Source organism: Manihot esculenta, chromosome 15, assembly GCF_001659605.2.
Source record: "Manihot esculenta cultivar AM560-2 chromosome 15, M.esculenta_v8, whole genome shotgun sequence".
Classification (NCBI taxonomy): domain Eukaryota; kingdom Viridiplantae; phylum Streptophyta; class Magnoliopsida; order Malpighiales; family Euphorbiaceae; genus Manihot; species Manihot esculenta.
In genome coordinates, this window is record NC_035175.2 from 15,448,651 (window position 1) to 15,468,351 (window position 19,701).

Genomic DNA, 19,701 nt, shown 5'->3' on the forward strand with positions numbered 1-19,701 from the left:
TAAATTATAAATATATAAAAAAAATTGAAAATGGACAAAATTGAGCATCTCTAATGTAAATAGGATGAAGTACGATTTTGATGTTATGATGTCATTGTTGGTGACATGTTAGGTCTCTGTCTTAGTTGTACATCTCACTTCTCGTCTTTGTTTTGCATAATAAATTGTTTTTACATGTAAATTTATATTTATAGTTAATTAGATGATACAATACTTTTTCAAATAGTTAAAAAAAAAAGTCAATACCAAACAGAGTGTTTTACCAAATTTTTAAAATTTGTCTATTATAGCCTATAAATTTTTTTTATTTAATTATAGTAATTCTCAATTAATAAATAATTACTATTTCTTTTAATATCGTGTTCAAAAAAATATTATGAAAAAAGATGAAGATTACATTAGTTAGATTTGAAACATGACTTCTCTCTTAACTGGCCTTATTTTGATTAATAATAGACTATTATTAGAACATAAATTTTATGACTATCAATTTAGAGAAGATTTCAATATTATTGAGTTAAATTCATTGATTATCTTTATCTTTATGTTTAGTACTCAAATTAAAATACTTTCGATAGTACGACTGAAATAGTGATGGATTGTATACTCTTACGAGATAAAGTGATAAAAGTTTTGAGAATTTAAAAAAAGTTATGGCGAGACGAACCGTTTATTATTGTAATAGATGTTAAATAAAAGTATAGTGATGTATGCATATATATGCCGTTGAAAGATCCTTACCAATAGGTTTTAATAAGAAACTTCTAATTCTACATCATACATTGCTCAAAATGTTCAAATTTAAGCTCCATCTAATTAAAACCATCAAGAATTCAATGCTTTATGATGTTGAAAGGGCACTTTGTTCCAACTAAAAAGTAGTTGAATCTACTTGAGGAATCATACATAATTTTTCAGTTGGTTTTTGGTGTTAAGCTCTATTTTCTCATAATGGGTGTTGTTGTCCTAAAGTGAGAGAACTAATAATTAATGGAAGTTGGGACAATGTAACTACTAAATTAGTTAGTGTAAGGAAGGAAGGTAACCAATTGCAAGTAAGAAAGAAAGAAAGGTATTCAATATATTCTTGATGTTGACGGGATGATTATTATCGGAAAAATAATTGACAACTTTATAAAATTTTTACTTGTACAAACTCACTCAAATGTATTATCCATATCTGCTATTATGTTAATCCCATAATTGCTGGAATTTGATTTTTGTAACTTAATAACTATTTTATTGTAAGCTCTGTGTTTATAACTTCACTTGTTAGATTTCAGAACTCTGAATAAAAACATAAAAATTATTAAATTTAAGTTGTACTATTCTAGAGTTACAGTAAATGGCTTCAGACGAGGAGTGCTTGCTTAATCCTGAGCTAATATCCTTAATTACTTGACATATAATTTACTTAATAGAGCGTTAAATATTGTGTTTAAAAATTATTTTTTGCATTGCATATAGAGTTAAAAATATTGAGATAGAATTAAAATAAAAATGACATGTAATAATGTTTTAATATTTTTTAGTCCTAATAATTGAATCACAGAAAACTCAAATAAAAAAATAAACATACCGAAAAATAAAATAGGCAGTGTGATAAGTAAGTCAAAATTAAGTCTTAGAAGTTTTCCGACGTACTAACTTGAGGTATTTGTTAAATTTGACGTGCTTACTTAAAAGAAATAGACTTCTAAATAATAAAAGTATAATTTTAGTAGATCAATTTATAAATAATTTGATATTTAAAAACTAAATTGAAACATATTAAAAGGTTAAGTAAGTTGAGACATAAATAACTAACGTTTAAAAGGCAAATTTGATTCTAACTCTCCAATTTTTTCACTCCTTCATCTTAGCTATACATATGGCAAAGAGATAAGACATATTAAATCAAAAATGAAAAGAAAAACATGCTTTCTCCTTCTTCTTTTAGTCACAGCCGAATTTCACTTCTTAAAAACCTAATTTTTCTTTCTTTATTCTTCCCTTTTTCCATTTATTTTCTCCATGAAATTAAGAACTCTACCTATACAAACCTCTTTTTAAGTTAAATATCCAGCAAATAAGACATTAAAAAAGGTGAAAAGAAAGAGAAAAATTTAAGTGTTTAAGCGGCATGTGACGAAAATGGAAAATTAGATTAGAAAAATATGTTCTTTCATACTTTCAATCAATTTTATATTGCTAAATGAATTAAGAATCTTATTTTTCTTGTACATTATAAATAACAAATTGAAAAGGAGGAAGCTACGTCAAAGGAAAAAAGACAAGAAAAAGAGTAAATAAGGTGTATCTAAAACTTTTGCAAGGAATTGTGCAAAAAGTTTAATATTTGTATAATTTTCAGTTTTCCTTTAATTTTCTCATGAATATGTAAAATTAGGTATTGAATTTAAGTACTGAAAATATTGCTTTGATTTTATAAATATGTAATTATGAATGTTGTAATAGTTTTTGGAAGGTCTAAAGCAAAAAAAAAAAAAACATGGAAATTAACTGTGCAAACTTGGGAAAATATATTTTAACAGGGTAGTCTGTAATTTGAGCTTCATAATTTATTGTGTAATTATCCAAATTAAGTCTAATATATACTAAAATCAAGCTTAAACGAAATTTTCATTAGGTGACGAAATTTTGAATCTATACTTAAGTTTATATAAATTATAAGTGAATCTAAATTTATCATAGAGATAGTGAATCCAAAACAACCTGTATTACCTACACTACAATTAATTTTATACTAAATGAAATGAGTTAAGAACAATGTAAAATGAACCTTGAGAAACATACCTAAAAGTCTATAGAAGGAACCTCAACTTGAATCTATAGGCAAATGTATGCATTTGTTGTATTTTATTAGACTAAAAACAAGTACTAATGCTGGATTGATTAATACCTGATTGGGCAGCTTGTAAAAACAAATTCACAATTTTCATGAGAAAGTTTAATCAACTTTTGTCCCTAATTTACTTGAAAATGAATACAAAATCGGGCATAAATAACTTGAATGTGAAAATTGACTTAAAAGGAATTGACATGCTAGTTTTGCGATAAAATTGCGCACATGCTAGCTTAATAAACTTAAAATTCATACATGTTTTCTTAATGAATAAGTAATATACTCATGATTGAATATAGTATATTACATAAAGATGTATGCTTTTAAAAACTCATTTTTATCGTCATGCTTACTTATGACATCTAATTCAACATGCTTACTTGTTTGAATATGTTAAGTATCTAAATAGATAATTTTAGTACAAATGAACATTTAACATATATATATATACACTCTTAGCCCTAGTACACCCCGGTAAGAATCGTAAACAAAATAAGGGTGTGATATGCCATATACAGTTTAATAGTACTATGCCCTAATGAGCTACATGTTATGATATTTTTGGCACATCATATGTCATATAATTTCTCCACTTCTGAGTCATACAGACACAATATTCGGCCCCTAAACCATATAGTTTGACACTTTATACCATGCATATACAGTTTTTCCCTTATCTAGCAGGACGATCCTGTTAATAGTTTATAAGAGTCAAGATTTAATTATATAACTTGTTAATATTTTAAAAAAAATGCATACAGAGTGGTTACTATAATAGGAATGAACCTTATATGTATATATTTGCACGACGTAATTTACTCACTTTTCACCCATATATACAAATTTTCTATATGTTTTTATGGATTGATTTTGTTGTAATTGTGGTGTATATTCTTATTTATACTTTCTATGAATATATTATTATTTACCCACTAGACGTAAATTCAGCGCATTGAATCTTTCCATGCAGGTAATAGACAAACAAAATGACAAATGAGAAGTTTGGTTTTGCATCAACAAAAAATATTATCATAACCAGTTGATTTCAAGTTTTATATAGAGATTATTTATGTTTGATATATACATAAGCAGTTCATTATGAGTCTATAAATGAGATTTGAAAATAGTAAAAATTATAAATTAATATATTTACTACTTTCTGTTAATATATTATGTTTATGAATTTAATAATATGAATTGAGTAAACATTGAAAAATTATTATTATTTTCCACATAGATAATTACTAATAAACAAAGAAAGCTCTTGCAGTTTTTCTTTATAAAATTTATATTGAGAATTAATATATATTTAAATAAATTAAATAACAATTAATAATAAAAAAAATTAATTTAACACTACAAGAATTCAATTAATCAGTAACGGATTTCACTAACGGATTGAAGTCCGTTAGTGATACTAACAGATATTTCTAACGGAACATGGAAAACATATTATCCACTAACGGATATACATAACCGTTAGTATTTCCGTTAGTGAAGAATACGCTCGTAATCATCTGTCACAGGTCCATTAGTGAAATACTAACAGACATATTTTCTGTTAAAAATCCGTAGGTGATTTTATTAGATTTTTATCTAATATTTTTTTCACTAACGGACCAATCATCCGTTAGTGAATTATAAACCGAAATACAGAATATCCTATCTGAACTCCCTAGATCGTGTTCTTGAAAAATCAAAATCTCTATGAAATTCGAATTTGCATCGAACCTCTGGGTCTTTCACCGCCGCCTCCATCCACCGTCCGCCGCCATCCACCGTCAATAGGTGCGCCCTTTTCGGCATCACGATCCACGAGTGAGCCCTTCTCTCTCTCCAGTCTTGCCATTCTCGACAGACAGTGTCTACAGGTGCGCTATTTTCTTCCTGATTCATGTTCTGCTTCATTTTTTATTCACGTTCTGCTTCATTTTTTATTCACGTTTTACCTGATTCGTGTTCTGCCTTAATCATGTACTCCAGTCTTGTGAAATTTTTGTGAAATGTTTGATATTTGTGAAATTTTTGATTTTTGTGAAATTTGTGATTTCTTGCCATGTTCTCCAGTCTTGCCATAATTTGTGCAACTTTTGGTTGGGTTGGGGCTAGAACGTTTCTTATATTCCAACTTTTGATTTTTGTGAAATTTGTGATTTCTTGCCATGTTCTCCAATCTTGCCATAATCTATGCAACTTTTGGTTGGGTTGGGGCCAGAATGTTCCTCATCTCCCAACTTTTGATTTTTGTGAAATTTTTATTTTTTTGCCATGTTCTCCAATCTTGCCATAATCTGTGCAACTTTCACTACAAAAAACAGTGATTTAGCGACCAAAATTTTGGTCGCTAAAAAGAAAGATTTCGTAACCATTTAGCGACCAAAACGAAATGGTCGGTGTTTGGCCAGTCGCTAAAGTTTTGGCGACAATCTGAAAATTAGTTGCTAAATTAGCGACCAATCAGCGACCATTTTTTGATCGCTAATTTGGTGTCATGGCAAATTAAGTATTAGAAATATTAGTCGCTGGGTGGAAGTAAATTGGTCGTTAAATTTAAGTCGCAAAATAGTTGCTAATTTGGTCGCTATTTGTTGTTATTTGATCGCCTCAGGGAAGAGCATTTAGTCGCTGGGTGGAAATAAATTGGTCGTTAAATTTTGGTTGCGAATTGGTCACTAATTTGGTCGCTATTTCGTTGTTATTTGATCGCCTCAGAGAAGAGCATTTAGTCGCTGTGTGGAAGTAAATTGGTCGTTACATTTTGGTCGCAAAATGGTCGCTGTTATGGTCACTAATTTGGTCGCTGTTTCGTTGTTACTTGATCGCCTCAGGGAAGAGCATTTAGTCGCTGTGTGGAAGTAAATTGGTTGTTACATTTTGGTCGCGAAATGGTCGCTGTTTTAGTCGCTAATTTGATCGCTGTTTCGTTGTTATTTGATCGCACCAGGGAAGAGCATTTAGTCGCTATTTCGTCGCAAATTAATAGTAAAATTAAAAAAATATTTATTATTTAATTTGTTTTTGTGGCTGATTAGTCACTAATAAATACATTTAAATCTAATTCATATCATTTTTTCAATAAATTCATAAACCTGCTATAATATCAATATGTACACATACATTCCAATACATAAAACATCAAAGACAATATATACACATCAACTTCATTTCATAATTCTGCAATCTAAAAGTCCAAAACATTACTATAGTTCAACACTAAGAAACTTAAAATATCTCAAAATACATAATGGATCCAAATAGTATCAAATTCATATCATAAAATATATTATGTAAGTCGGTGAGTAATGACATCATGCTAATCCATATGTGAATCACCAAGGGATCTATGAGCTGGAGGACTATCAGATGATGATGGCATCAATGAGGAAGACTGTTGTCCCATCTTCGTTGCCTGTAGTTCATCACGCATTTGAGCTATCATCTGATTTTGGTCTTCTACAAGTTTCTGCAAACTATTATACTTCTCTTCAAACTTTGCTTCAATTTCCTTCTTCCATTCTGGTGATTGGGATGATGGAACATTTGTTGATGTTCCCCCAGTTCCTGTTTGAGAGAAGGCAGAAGAGGCAGCACTACCTAAACCATAAACTCGACTTCCTTGCCATCCTCCTACTGCAGTAATGAACAATTGATCCTCATTAATAGTTCCTCCATCTCCTTCCACATGATCTGATCCCACATACTGGCTTGAATGTTGTTCTTTTAGCTTCAGATAATTTTCCTAGAAAATTATAGAATAACAGTTCAATTTGAATACTAAAGTAAGGAAAAATGCTAATACCTACAAGATAGGACAATTATAATACCTGCAAGATATCACATTTACAATATTTGCAAGATATCATAATAGAAAAATCAATCACACAACTGATAATCATAAACAATTTCCTTGTGAGAATCACCTAAATATCAAAATCATACTTGCAACTGAAAATCAATCACACAACTCAAAATCAATCAACAACTCAAAATCAATCACACAACTGAGAATCATAAACAATTTCCTTGTGAGAATCACCTAGATATCAGAATCATACTTGCAACTGAAAATCAATCACACAACTCAAAATCAATCACACAACTGAGAATCATAAATAATTTCCTTGTGAGAATCACCTAGATATCAGAATCATACTTGCAACTGAAAATCAATCACACAACTCAAAATCAATCACACAACTGAGAATCATCAACAATTTCCTTGTGAGAATCACCTAGATATCAGAATCATACTTGCAACTGAAAATCAATCAAACAACTCAAAATCAATCACACAACTGAGAATCATAAACAATTTCCTTGTGAGAATCACCTAGATATCAGAATCATATTTGCAACTGAAAATCAATCACACAACTCAAAATCAATCACACAACTGGGAATCATAAACAATTTTCTTGTGAGAATCACCTAGATATCAGAATCATACTTGCAACTGAAAATCAATCACACAACTCAAAATCAATCAACGACTCAAAATCAATCTCACAACTGGGAATCATAAACAATTTCCTTGTGAGAATCACCTAGATATCAGAATCATACTTGCAACTGAAAATCAATCCCACAACTCAAAATCAATCACACAACTGAGATATCAGAATTGTACTTGCAACTGAAAATCAATCACACAATTCAAAATCAATCAACAACTCAAAATCAATGACACAACTAAAAATCAATCACATAGACATCAAAATCATACTTGCAAGATATTACTTAGAAAGACAACTTGTTTATATAGAAACTTACATAAACAATTTTAGCTCGTTTATCAACAAATTTGTTGCGATCACTCTTCTTTGTATGGGTGTGGAGAAACAACTCAGCTGCTGTTGGAGGAACTTTGTCTGTCTTAGCATTTTGTATGCGTCTAGCATGCTCCTCATGTGTTATGGACCCACCTGTATGTTTAGAAGGACCAGCTCCTTCACCTCCCTTCTCTGTTAGGCGGTTTTTTGAGTACTTTATTGACTTTGCTACATACTCTGGAGTACTCCAATCTAAATTCCATTTATCCCAAACTTCATTTGATATATAAACACTCCTCTTTTTTTTTTCTTCTTTTCATTTGTTAGAAAGTCTTTGTATCGGGTAGCTGCTTTTTTATTCCATGCCTTCCTCACTATTGCAGCACTTCCCTCACTATTGCAGCACTTCCCTCATCCCAGTAAAATTCTTTCTGTAAATTAATTTAAAAAACACATGTACAATACAACATAGATTATAAGACATTTTATCTTTGTTAGAATGCATAATATATTGCGTACCTCAAACTCTCTGAAATAAAAAGTTTTTGTGGATTGTGGGATATTCTTCCAGGAAGAACCCTCCTTAACATTGTACTTTTGAAAAATGTCTTCTCAAAAGGCATAAGACTATAATAGTTTAATAATGCGAGCATAATTTATAAATATTCAATATAATTATTTTTAAATAATTAACCAAAATAAAAACTAATAACAAAGATATGTAATACAATGATAAGTAATGTTATACATTATACTTACTTTCCGCTTGCATGCACATAACAGTAGGTCCTAGTAGCATGTGATGAGAATGAGGATGCAGATCGACTAGCACTCGATCCAGGAACAGAACTTGAAGAAGTTGGGGCAATGGGGGCAACTGGAGCAAGTGGAGGGGCTGCAAGGGCTAAGTATGATACAGGGGTTGTTGGAGTAAGTGCTGGGGCTCTAAAGTCAGCTGAAGAAGGTGCAGTGGCTATAATGTCTCGACCACGAACAATTTCTGGATCACCTCGGCCTCGGCCTCTACCTGTACCCGTTAAAACACCACGATCAGCATTACGTGCATCTTCTTTACCTTTATGAAAACCGAACCGAATCGATTTTGGTCAGAAACTGAATCGAATCGAACTGGTCTGATTCGGTTCGATTCGGTTCGGTTTGATCGGTTTCGATTTTTAATAATTTTTTTATTTTTTAAACTTTATTTTTAGTATTTTAAAATTTAATTAAAATATTTTAATCTTAATATGATTTAATTTCTCTATATTATTGAAAAAACATATTATTATCATTAATCGGTTCGGTTCGGTTTTTTCGGTTTTTTCTGATCAAAACTGCACCGAATCGAAAATTTTAAAATTAAAAACCGAACCGAAATGTATAAAAAACTGAATCAAATTTTCAAATCGATTCGGTACGGTCGGTTCTTTCGGTTTGAACCGATTTCTGCTCACCTCTAGGGATTAGGGTTAATTTTGTTAGGGATTAGGGATTAATGATTAGGAATTAGGGATTAGGGATTAGGATTAGGGATTAGGGATTAAGGATTAGGGATTAGAGATTAGGATTAGTTTTGTTAGGAATTAGAGATTAATTAGGAATTAGGGTTAGAGATTAGAGATTAGGGATTAGAGTTAATTTTATTAGGGATTAGGGATTAATTAGGGATTAGAGATTAGGAATTAGGATTAGGGATTAGGTTAGAGTATCCTTAAATTGTCAAAACGACGTCATTTTGTATACCGAATTGAAACCACTTAATTTAAAATTTAAAATTTTAAATAAAATAAAATTTAATTAAAAATTAAATTAAAATTTTAAAAATGAAATGGTTGATGATTGGTCACTATTTAGCGACTAAACTAATTAGTCGCTAAATATGGTCGCAAAATATTCCCGCCCAAAAAGTAGTCGCAATTTCGTCGCAAATATCTCGCGCCACTAATTCCCGCTAAATTTAGTGATGATTTAAGATTTGGTCGCTAAATAGAGACCAAATAACGACCAATTTTTGGTCGTTGAGCTTTTTGTTAAATAAAAATATTTCATTCATGTAGTAGCAGAATGGTCGCTGATTGGTTGCTATATAGCAACCAAAAATTTTGGTCGCAATTTCATAATTTTTTTGTAGTATTTTGGTTGGGTTGGGGCCATAACGTTCCTCATCTCCCAACTTTTGATTTTTATGAAATTTGTGATTTCTTGCCATGTTCTCTAGTCTTACCATAATCTGTGCAACTTTTGGTTGGGTTGGGGTCAGAACGTTCCTCATCTCTCAACTTTTGATTTTTGTGAAATTTTTGTTTTCTTGCCATAATTTGTGCAACTTTTGGTTGGGTTGGGGCCATAACGTTCCTCATCTCCCAACTTTTGATTTTTATGAAATTTGTGATTTCTTGCCATGTTCTCCAGTCTTACCATAATCTGTTCAACTTTTGGTTGGGTTGGGGCCAGAACGTTCCTCATCTCCCAACTTTTGATTTTTGTAAAATTTTTGTTTTCTTGCCATGTTCTCCAGTCTTGCCATAATTTGTACAACTTTTGATTGGGTTGGGGCCATAACGTTCCTCATCTCCCAACTTTTGATTTTTGTAAAAATTTTGATTTCTTGCCATGTTCTCCAGTCTTGCCATATCCAGTGCACCTGCAGGTGCATTATCCACTGCACCTGTTGGTGCACTTGCCAAGTGCACCAGCAGGTGCATTATCCAGTGGCAAGAAACTTGAAACACTTCTGAATATAAAGAGAAGTGTGACAAGTTTTCTGCCAATAGGCGCATTGAGGCTGGAGGGTCAGGATCTGGCATTTTCAGGCACGCTTGCAGATCAGTTTCACAGTATACCCACCACCAGATGATAATATTAGTAATCCCTTTAATATTTATTTTGTTATAAATATTTTTTTGCGATGCTAATTGTTATCCTTCTTATAATTGGTAATAGAGAGAAAGATTAGGAAGAGAACCACATCCTCATGAGTTTTTCGAGACCACACATAAGAGAAAGGGGACGGAGGAGTTTGTTGATACTAGGTCAAAAGCTATTCATGTAAGTTGATAATAAATGTAGTTATAAACAATTTTGATGTACTTAAATCGTTTTACTAATACGTTATTTGAAATTTATAATGCAGGATAAATACGTATAACTAAAGGAGGCAGCAACACAGCAGCAGGAGGGAAGCAATGAGCCGACACCCATAAATGAGGCTCAGCTTTACTACGAAGCGGTTGGCGGGTAGAAAAAGAGTCGAGTTTATGGATTAGGGTCCCAGGTTTCTGCATATTTTCATGAGCCATCTCATTGTTCCACTTCATATATGTCTGCACCCTCAGTGGATCTTTCTACAATTGAAGCAATGAACAAGATGCAGAATAAAATTGATCGGCTAGAGACAGAGAATGGCCGAATTACCACTGTGGTGGAGGAGTTACAAGCGTTTATGCATAGGATGATAGCACAACAGAGTATTGGGACATCCACTCAGACATCTGCTACTAGGGCACCTCCAGCTCCGTCTCCACAGCAGCGGCATAATGATGCCCCTGTCATTGGTGATCATCATACAGACAGTGATGATGATACAGATGATGAGCTTGCTAGTTTAGTTTAGTATATATCTTTTGTTATGACCAGTTGGTAATTTTTATTTCAAATTATAATTGTTGTACAAAATCTTTAAGTTTTAAATATATTTTAATGATTAATTTGATTTTTTACGTATATAGTTTAATAATGTCCAGGATGATGATGATGGATGTATATGAATATACATGGTACAGGTGCAGGGCGTATTTGATAATGTTTGAAAATATAAGGATGATTTTGTAATTTTATGATTTACCAACGGAATTTCCATTAGTGTCACTAACGGATCCATGTCCATCGCAAAAGAAAACAACGCCATTTTGTATTTACTAACGGAAATTCCGTTAGTATTACTAATGGAATTGCATTCCGTCAGTGAAGCATATGTAAAGAAAGCGATTCACATACTAACGGATATGGAATCCATTAGTAACACCAAGGGATAAATCTGTTAGTGATCCGTTAGTGACACTAACGGATATAAATTCCATTAGTGATACTAACGAATACAAATTCCGTTAGTGAATAATTTACTAACGAGGTTTTTCCCAACGGAATGAATCCGTCACAAATCCGTTAGTGAAATTGTTCACTAACGGAACATCAATGTTTATTAACGAAAATTTCCGTTGGTATTTTTTAAAATTTTTATAATATAAATTCACGTATGTAATTGGACATAGTATAATATATAGCATTCTTTACCCAATTATCTTACAGACGGATAAGGAGAGTTATAATACTTACCTAGTTCAATGGGATCCAATGTTATTTCATAGTCTTCATAAAAACAAAACACAATAGCTCAATCCATCACTATGAGTACCGTGCCTTAGCCTTGCAGCATCTGAAGTATAATTGGCTTTAATGTCTTCTATGAGAGCTTCATCAATCTCTACATGCTATACCTCGCATCTTGCATGATAATGTCTCAGCCATATATTTTGGCAACCAACCCTGTGTTCCATGCATGCTTAAAACAGCTTGAACTTAATTATTATTTTATCCGATATCAAATTCATAAAAGAAATCGTTAAGTTTCTTATATTTTCACTGCTAATCTAGTAACCAAATCAATGTCCAAGTAACGGTTCTTAGCTTTAAGGATAAATTGATAGTGGTTCAATTCAAGATATTATAAATATAAATTAATTTTATTAATTTTTAAATATAACTTAATTTTATACATGAATATAATACTAATTCTCACTTAATCATTATTTTTAAAAAAAAAAAAATTCTTGATTAACCGTAATTAACTCTATTCTCCATCGTGAATAAATCTAAGGAATATAAATCTATAGAAGAGAGTTTATTTTCTAATTATGACAGATGCTAATAGTCATTCAGGCAATGTAAAGAAAAATTGAGTTTGATCGATTAAGAAAAGGAGAGAGTCACCAATGTTAAGTAAGAGTTAGATTTTTTTTTTCTCTTATGTTTATATTTCAGAAAAAAAATATTATATATAAAATACTGCCCGGACTAATTTTATATTTTTTAAAAAAATTAATCAAAATTATATTTAAATATAAATTAAATTAATTAATTAAAATTTTAAACAATTAAATTAAATGCAAAATCATGTAAACGTGGATTTATTATAAATGATAATAAAGTTTAATTATTAATAAAATATTTTAGTCTGAATTTTAAAAAATAAAGTATAAAAATTTAAATTAAATTATTAAAAAAATAATCTGTGCCACGTGGGTAAAACTACTAAATTTATATGAGACTTAAAAAAACTTGTGACTTGTGTCCCACCAAAAAATCAGAGCGATAGGGAGCAGAGTCCATTGGTCATATCTGTACACTCAACTTGTAGGTTTTTTTCTTTTAAAAAGCTTGAAAATTTTCCCTCAGTTCAATCTAACAATATTATTATTATTATTATTATGATTATGTAAAATTATAGAATATACTCTATCCATTTTCCACATTGAAAATATAAAATTTTGAACAAATTTCAGTTCAACGTTAAGACCTGGTTAGGGGTCAAATCTAAATTGCATGCAAGTCCATAAAAGGCACTTAGCATCAAATCCCGTTGTTTTGTTGGGAATAATTATACTAAATCAGTAGAATTTATTATAACATTCGTTTCGCATAGTCTATTTTGTAAAATAAATAAATAAATTTTAATAAAATTATGTATGATTTTATTTTTTTTTAAATAAAAGTTTTATAAATTAAAAAATAAATAAATTTTATCCTTTAAAATAAAAAGTTTAATAGAAAAATATAAAATAAAATAAATTTTTATAAATTTTTTTATTTTAAATTAATGGATAAAGGATAAATTTAATTTATTTGTTAATTTTATTTATTAAGTATTATAAATAAGAAATTAATTAATAAATTTTTTATAAAATTAAAATTAATTAATAAATTTTTTTAAATATATAAATTATATAATAATATGTTTAACGAATAAAATTAATAATTAAATTAATTAATAAAATTTTTCAAATATAAAAAAATATAAAAGATAATAGATTTCGATTCAAAGCGCATCCCACCTTTGCCGTGAACGCGTATTTCCTTGGATTTTAGTGGATGTTCGAGAGTACCATTTTACTTGATAAAAAAAAAAAAAAATCCCAATTTTTCACTTTTTATCCCAATAAATTTAAAAGTTATAAGTTAAATTAAATTTAGCTAAATTTCTTGATATATTAATTTAGGTAAAAGAAAACTAATAGACTTAATTTATTTATTTTAGATTAAATTTCTTAATTTAGCCAAAAGAAAACTCAATTTCTTAATTTTCTTAATCTTTAAATTAAATTAAAATTGAATTAAAACTTTTCGGTCAATTTAAACCGAAAAGTTAAAAGGAGAAAAATTAGAGTACTCAATAAATATAGTGATATTGAGTATTAATTTTTATAAACAATCAATTTTCGAAATCCAAAGATAAGAGCACTATTTTACTGAATATTCTTTGATTTACCTTAACTTACAAATTTGAATTCATAACCATTTGAAATTTTAAATAATATGTATTTAATTAAAATATTTATAAATAATTAATAAACGACCGACCCATTCAACAAATTTGAACTTATAAATATATTTCGGGGAAAGTATATTAAGTTACCTATTTTTTTTACTATAACATTATCCAAAATATATTTCAATCAATATATTCCAATCATATTATGAAATATTTAATTTTAAATTAAATAATAAAAATCAATATAATAAAATTTTAAAAAATTACTATTTAATTTCTGAATTTTTATCATTACCATCCTCGCATTTTAAAAATTCAACTATTTAATCTCCCAATAAATACTTATATTTAAATTAAAAATATCTTTATTCAACACATGAAGCCAATAATATTTTCATAATTACAATGGTAAAAAATTCATGAAAAATACCTTAAACTTAATACAGTTAATTCTTTAAAAATTTCCCATATTGAAATCTGCCAAAAATATAAAAAAATTACCAAAAATTCATTTTTCAAAAAAAATTGGCCTATGTTGGACACAGATGCTGCACGGGTCTACGCGCACAACAGCTGCGGTGGTAGGCCTGTCTCACTAATCTTAAGACTCAAATGAGAGAAAAAAATTTTAAATACCTGAATTGCCCTCTATTTTCTCCATCTCGGAACCATCTCTCTCCCTCTCGCATTGTTATCTCTATCTAAAATTCCTACTCTCTCTCTCTCTCTATAAAAATTTAGTGACAAGTGTTGGGTATATGGATTTGAAATTTTAATTTTAAATTCAAAAGTTCGAATATTAAATTTAAAATTTAGAAATTGAAATTAAAATATCTTGTTTGGCTAATAAAAAGAATCTTAAATTTTTTCCAAAAATAGAAGAAGTGTTTATTCATACGTTCTAATGCTTAGTTTTTGAAGTGTTTAAATATCTCAGATTTGATTGATATCTAAATTCATATCTTTATTAAGATTTCCAAGTAAGAAATTTAATTCAAATTCAAATTCATGAACCCAAACAAACATAAAAGTAAAAGTTATGAACAAAAAGTCTTTTGCTTAAGATAAGTTATTAAAATAAGAAATAGATTCCCATTTGAGTTTGAATATAATCCCACCATTTTAAATAAAAAAAATTTACGAAAATTCAATTTTATTTATTTATTTTCTTATCATTTTCTTAGTTGAAATAAATGAATTCATATTTTTTATTTATAAAATTTTTATTATATATAAAAATAAAATTATATATATAATTTTATAATAATACATTTGATGATTTTATAATAATTTATTTGAATTCTTTTCTCGCAGTCATTCATATTAAAAATCATTCATATTAAAAAGAGAAAAATATATGTTATAATTTCATTACTTCGAAATACTTGTCCACGCTGATGAGCATAGACAGGCTAAGAAAAATAAAATAAAAAAAAAAATCACAATTAAGAGGTGAATCTCTTTTCATCTCACTGCCCTGAAGCCAGTTGAAGGAAAGAATGAGAGATGGTGTGCAGATTTGTAAAGGGGATATGTCCAAGCAATGGAGAACCACAGAAAATGGCAAAACCCAAAAGTGAAGTTGGAATTTGGTGGGGGACCCTTGCCTCAGTTGCAAATTAGGGGTGAGCATTCGGTCGGTTCGGTTCAAAACCGAACCGAATAAACCGAAAATCAAAATTTTAGTGTTTATAAAAACCGAACCGAACAGATTTTGATCAGAAACCGAATCGAACCAAACCGATCTGATTTGGTTCGATTCGATTCGGTTTGATCGGTTTCAATTTTTAATAATTTTTTTATTTTTTACACTTTATTTTTAATATTTTAAATTTTAATCTTAATATGATTTAATTTCTCTATATTATTAAAAAAACATATTATTATCACTAATCGGTTCGGTTCGATTTGATTTTTTTGATTTTTTCTAATCAAAATCGAACCGAACTGAAATAACTGAAATTTCTAAAATTAAAAACCGAACCGAAATATATAAAAAATCGAACCAAATTTTCAAATCAATTTGATTCGACCAATTTTTTCAGTTTGAACTGAATACTGCGCGCCCCTACTTGCCATGCAACAAAACAACAACAGCTTGAATATATAAAAGCATAAAACAGTTTGCATTAATGAGTTATTTCTTTCCCATGGAATGTCTAGGAATATCACCAGATTCTCCAGGAGAGAAGAAAAGAGAGACGACTAATATCTACCAATAAAAGTTGACCCCACATATCCCCTTTCAAATTCAATTATGTTTGATATATAAAGAGTGTGAAGCAAGCTGATCTTAACTATTTTCACCTGCGTTTAAATTTAAAGACTACACTTGAGTATAGAGATCTTTACCTTTTACAGTTGACGCCACATGAAGTTGTCCAATATTTACCCAGATGCTGGAAAACAGATGGTGGCTGTACTCCTAGGAGCAAAAATTAACCCCAGCATTTTTAATTTTTCTTAGAGCAGTGTAGTGCTCTATCAGTAGCCAACACACAGCAACCAGTTAGCTATAGGTAATATGAGAATGAATTGTTAAAAATCATCATTGGCGAAAAAAAAAAATCCATATCTTCGCATATGAACATGATATTCTCAACTATTTGTCACGCATGTGAGCAAGTATGTGAAGGAACAAACTTAAGGAGAGAGAGCGTGCGCGCACGAGATATTCTCACTATCCGGTGCGCGTGTGTGTGATGCGTGTGGTGCATTTAGAGGATAAGGTCTCGTATCCACGAGAAAGAATGCATGAAAATTGCAGCAAATGTTAACAACTTGGGCAGCTAACAAATAGGCTAAATACCAAGCCATCCATGTCAAGAGGTGGGAGATTCGTAATTTTCTTTCAATCAATGAGGACCCACTTGCTAAACTCTCAATCAAACTTGTATACTTTCTGTAAGCCAGCAACGCAATTCACCAACACCACATATTTGGTACCCCTCAATTCTTCATGCAGACTTTAAAAGAGCCAAGACAAAGGCAATCTTTCCAAGTTAATATCATGTATACACTACAAGACCAATAATGTAGAGGTTCTTATTGTGCATATATGTGTATTGCCATAATCAGAGGTAAAATACTGAAGACAAGAGAGGAAGGGGGAGAAAAGGACTAAAGATATTAGAAGCTTTCTCACGTAATTTCAATTCATTAAAACAGCCATCTGCAACTTCATTCATACGTTTCTTACACAGCAATAGCATCCATACCTAGACAACAACATAAAACACATATAGAAATCCCTGTAATTTTATCTTCGTCAAGAACAGAACGAGAATTATTTTAATTGCAGGAAATTAGTTTTTCTTACACATGAGAATTTCATAAAGATCAAAACCTCCTGCCCCAACAGCATCAGAATGAGATTTAGTAGCAAAAATTAAAGAACAAAGATCTATAATTGCTATCAAAATACTTGTACAAAAATGGTGGAATCGCTATTTTCGGTCCTGTTAAAGCCAGCTCTGATCTTCCACCATGCACAAAAAACAAAAGTTCTGTTTGGATCATAGCATAGAGTACAATCTAGCAGCTATTTTATGGTCATAGAACAACTATTCTTCTTTGAAGTGAAATTTGTATCTGTAAATTGGTGAAATATCAACTCTACCTAATAATTATTACACATCTAAATTTCAACTAAAGATGAGATTGTAGAATACCTTAGTGATCATTCCATGCTTAATGCGACACTGTAACTTCTGGTCTTATCAACATGGGATTGGTCAAATTCACAATTCCAATGGAGCACGGTCAGCAAATTTTAGCAAACACCAAATAGTAAATCAGTGGATCAGCTAGCCTTCATATGGTCACAAGATACAAAAAACAAAATTCCAAGGATAATGAATGCAGAGACCTTATTGCAGCCACATGTTTTCTCAATAAAAAGGAACCCCAGCCTTCATATCCAAAGCAAAACAAACCAAGAAAAAGTTTGGAATTTCTGAATAAGTTACCAGCCACAAAAATTGGAGAGAACATAAACTTGATCAGAAGCTACCTTTGCCGTTGTGATGAAAATCACCCTTACCATAACAAGAACTTGATTTCCAAGTTTGAAGACAGCCAAATTACAGGAAAATAAAATACTAATAGCAGTCTAATACTGCTCGTCTAGATTCAATCTTCAGTAGTAAGTCTATATCCTAAGCAAATTTGACACTTTAGTAACTTAATAGCATATGCATCAAGAGTAAATTTCACTTCATCAGTGAACGTGGCCACTTTTTTCTCACTTTAAAATCACAACATTTAAATTTTTGTAACAATAAAATCATTGGAATCAAAACTTAATCAAATTCACGCAAGAAAATATGACGCTACAACCATATTAACTTTTAAATTATTCTTAAAGCCTATCTCACTCCCAAAAGCTAGCTAGCTCAAGGAGGGAGGATGGAATACCCAAGACCTTATAAGGAGCACATTATTGCTATCCTAAATCATATAGGAATTTAATACACTCCCCTCGTGCTCAAGACTAAAGGCTGTAGCATGAAACACTTATGATGGGAAGTCCAACGTTGTATGGAGACTCTAATACCATCTTAAAAAATGGGTGAAGCCTAACTCACTCTGTGCAAGGTGGGAGGAGCACTCAATTTTATAAGGGCACATTACCCCTACCTCCCAAACCAATGTGAAAATTTAACATATACTTTTACATTTAATGGACCATCCAAGACATTTCTCTCCCCCTTATCCTCAAACTCTTTGTCTCTCCTTGTGACATTGCATGCAAATATGGAAGCAAGAAAGAACAATTATCTCTCTTTCTTTAATTTTCACTCTTTTTAAGAAACATATGCTAAAAAGTTAAATATGGTAGCCACATCAAAAAATTTTATTACCCTACCAACAGAATTTGGTTTTACTGATTTTACCATGACAAAGCAAAGGTTACACAAATTGCAGCGAATGACTTCCAATGCAAATTAGCCATATGTTTAGTGACTGTACTAAAATATTAAACCATCAACTAAATGTTTGACAGAAAGCATTGACAAAAGAAATGGAGAGAAAGATAACTAATCCAATATAACTAGTTCACAACAAACATTTATATTTTTCAGTAGCTTTCAGCAAGTTATAGCTACTACAGATAGCCACATGGCTCAAAGTGATGAAAGAAACAAATAAAAACCTTTAACTAGGACCCTTGCAAATACAGCAGCAGTTCAAAATATCAAAGTAATTTTATCATTCAAGATTTTTCAGTATCCATTGGGCAGCATGGCAGCGCAAAAGACATTACCTGCCCATTAACATGAACAAAGGGAAAAATACACAACCACAAAAATTTGGAACTCTAAGATGTAAAAGATATCTGAGTCAATATTCCAGAAAGCAAACATTTATCTATACAATGGATGACTATTAAATATTGAAGCATTTTATTTTTCAGCTTTAATAAATATGGAGAAGCTATTACCACGTTTCTTGAAAAGGACATTGAAAAGGCGAGCTGACTAATTTTGATATTTTGCACTTTTTCTCTTTTGAACTAGAGCCCACCAAAATTGTCTCCT

The 19,701-nt window shown here is 30.4% G+C and overlaps 1 long non-coding RNA gene across 3 annotated transcripts; it reads right to left on the minus strand.

The window, feature by feature from the left end:
- Positions 1–8,133: 8,133 nt before the first annotated feature.
- On the minus strand, positions 8,134–19,615 carry LOC110601570. 3 transcript variants are annotated; one of them, XR_006348744.1, is made up of 5 exons: positions 17,481–19,615; positions 16,514–17,379; positions 11,950–12,159; positions 8,374–8,641; positions 8,134–8,241 (listed from the first exon to the last, which is right to left on the minus strand). It is a non-coding gene; the product is annotated as an uncharacterized LOC110601570 (long non-coding RNA). The 3 variants fall into 3 exon arrangements; XR_006348743.1 differs by having other exon boundaries at positions 16,514–19,615; XR_002485844.2 differs by lacking the exon at positions 11,950–12,159 and having other exon boundaries at positions 16,514–19,615.
- Positions 19,616–19,701: the final 86 nt, after the last annotated feature.